Source organism: Miscanthus floridulus, chromosome 17, assembly GCF_019320115.1.
Source record: "Miscanthus floridulus cultivar M001 chromosome 17, ASM1932011v1, whole genome shotgun sequence".
Lineage (NCBI taxonomy): Eukaryota > Viridiplantae > Streptophyta > Magnoliopsida > Poales > Poaceae > Miscanthus > Miscanthus floridulus.
Window position 1 is genome coordinate 76,761,611 of NC_089596.1, and position 4,212 is coordinate 76,765,822.

The following is a 4,212-nucleotide window of genomic DNA, read 5'->3' on the forward strand; positions in this document are numbered from 1 at the left end:
TATTTTTGCCATCTCTTTGTACATGTTCTGTGGTAATTGAGGCGATGGTCAATTGGTTGTTCCTGATTTTTAATGCATCTCTTCCTACCTGTTCTAATTTGTGTGGTTTGGAGACACCAATGAGGGGTAATATTTATTGCCTATTCAGTCACGGACTAATCATTAGGAATAGAGCATGTGCTCAGAACCAACCGTATATAATTTGGCGTGAGGAAGCAACGATCACAAACAATGATCACAAGGCTAGAAAGAACAAGAATATAACTATCAGTTCACAGACAGTAAACATAATCTCAGATTACACAAATCGTGTGTATTAACATCACAGACAAGATCATAAGCAAGTATGAGTGGAATATGATAGGCAATCATCAGAGTATACAAAGGAGGAAATCATCACAGGCAGCGTCATCAGAAACCGAGATTTCATAACAAAGAGATAATTGCAGCCGCCTGCTCCTTTGAGTTTTCTGTACAATTAAATTATGTGCGTTGTTGTTATGTGAACTCAGGTGGATTTTACATTGCTTTTGATCCACTACTTTTGGTTCTTTTATCCAACCCTTTATGTGTTTCATTTGCTTTTGGTGGTCTTCTAAAACCAGACATGGGCTGCGCCCGCTGTCTGAATACTCTGCTCCAGGAGAGCTGCTGTGTTTCCGATCCTATCCACCGGACTCAGCTTATTGCCTGATTTTACATTGATTTTAATTGCTTTCTTCCTGTGTTTATCTTGCATCTGATTTAGTCTCGTTCATTCACCTGCTGACCTTGCTGGCCTTGACTGCAGGTTAACACGGTACCCATGTAACTGTTCGTGGAGACCTGTTTTATTTTGCGAATTTTTCCCATTCCACATCCATCTAACTCTGTATAGTTAGATGGGTGTCGCCGGCAAGGAGGGCGCGCCATCGGCCGCCGCGGTGCCCCCTGGGACGCTGATGCGGGTGGTGGAGCGCGCCGGGCCCGGGCTGCGGGTCACGCGCATGGCCGTGCCGCTGCGGGACACCGAGGAGGAGGACCTGCTCGACCGCCTCGATCCCTGCCTTGATTTCATCGATGAGGGCAGGAAGGTCGGGAATGTCCTCGTCCATTGCTTTGCTGGAGTGTCGAGGAGGTAGGCGTCTGGAGCGTTGCCATTTTCTGATTTCGTTTTGTGGGTAAAGTTAGGATTTCTATTTTGGAACAGTCATGTTTAGCAATGGAATTAGGTTCGGCATGGTAGTAGTGGCATAGCAGTTCGAATTTGATTTAAAGGTGTGAAATTTGACCAAACCAATTGGTAGCGCGATGACACTGAATGTTTGGGAATTGTGACACAAACCACTTGGAGCAGGCTGCTGACTGCTTCACAATTGAGAATCGGAACTGGACTTACCTATGTAGCGTTTCTATTTAGTAAATTGATTTGCACAAACCTGTTCACTTGTAATATTGTCAATTCCTATTTGCATCTTTGTATATCTATTCATAATTTATGTCAAACTTACTGCAGCGCTTCCATCATTGTTGCTTATCTTATGAGATCAGACCAGAAATCTTTTGAAGGTCCGAACTCTCTTTTCCTGGAAAGAGAACATCTATCTTTTCATCTCCTATACTTGAATTTTACTCATGTTGCCTTTTTTTCTTCCCAGATGCATTAAAAGCTTTGAAGGAGATTTCTGAGTCGGCATGCCCGAATGATGGTTTTCTTGACCACGTGAGATTTGCTCATGATCTGCTGGCAGCAATGCAGCATATGAACTCCTGTAATGTTTGTTGCTTAGCTGAACGTTCTGTGCCCTGCAGCTGAAATTGTTTGAAGAAATGGGCTTCAAAGTTGATACTTCAAGTCCTTTGTACAAGAGATTCCGCTTAAAGTTATTAGGTTAGTCCTGATCCATTTTGGTTAAAGTGGTGTTTACTAGTTGTTGTGACATAATTTTGAGTTAATAGGCATTCTCCACTTTTCGCGGGGTATTCTCTATGTTTTATTTGTTTGGTCGCTCCTTAACTACTCTCACTAAGAATAGTGCAAGTTAGTTTCACATGTGTGGTTTAGGTAGACCAATAGACCAGATACATGCTTTCAAAGGAAACTTGCTGACACTGATCGTGAAATGTCTTCCTTATGAATTTTAATGGTGCACAATTGGCAATTGATAGAAAATCATTTTGTGTTCCAGAGCGATCCCTGATTCACGGTGCAGAGCGTTCAGATATTTTTTCCTGATAATTTGTCTCATGACCAGCGAGTTCCTACCTGCACTTATGTATCAATAAATATGAAGTGTTGTACGGTTAGGACTTTGGATATGTAGCTGCACCTGAAATAAATAGAAATGTGTTTCAGTATTTTTTCCCTCTCAAAATAAAAAAAGTCAAAATGTTCGATTGATCAGTCTTAATCTGATAGAAGTTTGAGCATTCAACAATACTATCAGTTCATCAAATAGAATTGGCCATTAGCAGATAGTAATCCTTATTCAATATGGAGCAGTTGTACTCTTTGTCAATCTTTTATCATGAGATTTTTCTTCCTATGCTAGGTTGTTACTCAGAAATCTGTTTGCTGCATGGTCATGAACATTCTTGATTTTTTTTTGCAAGTACAAAAGTACCTTTTAATTTCAATTTATTTCAACAAACATGTACTATGTAACCTAGCATGTGTTTCCTTTCGCAGGTCAATCCTACAAATTTGGGGACAAAATAGGCAGCTACTCCGTATATGTTTGAAGATGACCCTGGCCTTGCTCCGCAGTCTGGCTCTTGTCAAGATTCTTCAAAGGCTGAGCAACGTAAAACAGCTTACCGCTGCAGGAAATGCAGGAGAGTTATTGCTGTAGAGGACAATGTTGTAAGTCATGTTCCTGGTGAGGGTGAATCTTGCTTTGATTGGAACCGAAGGAAGAGTGGTCATCCATACAACAACAAAGAACAAGATTGCTCATCTTTGTTTGTCGAACCTCTGAAATGGATGACTCCAGGTAGGTTGTTGTTATTACCTTCCTCTTGGAGTATGAATCTGCATGGCCCATGAAATAGTTATTTGTGTTGCGGAAAAAAAATCATAGAAGCCTTGCACATATGGTTGTTTCCCATTGAATATAATATATTTTCATGATTTGATGCTTATAGGTCATCTTATAATAACTGAAACCTGAATAAGTGAATATACTTGATGTTTGAGCAGTTGTACACCTGTTTGGTCTTAGTAGCGATTTTATTGCCCCATCCTTTTGTTAACTAAACCTTACATGGTTTCACCTGCCTTTGTTCACCTAGCAGTGATAGGCATGACTAAGTTTGAGACGGTCAATAGGGCATCAGTATAAGTATTTGTCACTTTTACAGGTGGAGCAGCATTCCAGGAATCTCAGAGCTATCTTGTGACAAATTCAAGGAATTGTGTATTGTGTAAATATCAGAGACACAAGCACAAAAGAAAATATTAAAATAATTATTCTGAAACAATGATAAGATTGCATAGGATACACATACAGACTGACAAGTATTATTGGGGGCAGCGAGACTGGAAAACTACCTTCTAGATGAAAAATGGCCTTCTGAAGAAGGAAAGCCGTCACCTATACTGATCTTCTTTGACGTTTTCTTTTCCTTATTCCCATTACCATCAAAGTATGGGAGGACACTAACCATACAAATGCATTATCACTACCATATATATATATGGTCTAAGTACTACCACGTGAAACAGTTCCACATAGACTGATACCCCACGGCAAAGTCAGTAAAAATAATATTGCATATTACAGCCACCATAGTATCCCTCGTAAATGTTAAAGTGTAGCCTGCCCGAACTTTATTTGGTTATTACTGACAAGGAACTCACATGGATACCCAACACTGATACTATGCTAGCTACGTAAAAATTCAACCACAATGATAATTGCAAAGGACCTCGCATCACAATATAGCTGGTATAGGAATTGCGCCGCTATTTATTTGGTGAATGTAAGAAATAACTTAATCATGCGTAGTCAAGTTGTGGACAGGCCCTATGCCCCCGAAATTTGAATAAATCCACGAAACTTGAATATTTATCCAACTCTTCTTATTTCAACAATTATCTCAGGGCCTCTCGTAGGGTAGCGGGTGCATTACAAGGATATGCAATATGATTGATGCCACCATAGTAGGAATTAGGATAGCAAAGATGGTCATGGTGAGCTCATCTTCATCTAAGCACATCTTGAGAGTGTTAGC

General features: G+C 40.2%; 1 pseudogene; it reads left to right on the plus strand.

The window, feature by feature from the left end:
- Nucleotides 1–712: 712 nt before the first annotated feature.
- LOC136519065 (uncharacterized) lies at nucleotides 713–3,544 on the plus strand (annotated as a pseudogene).
- The last annotated feature ends 668 nt before the right edge of the window (nucleotides 3,545–4,212 follow it).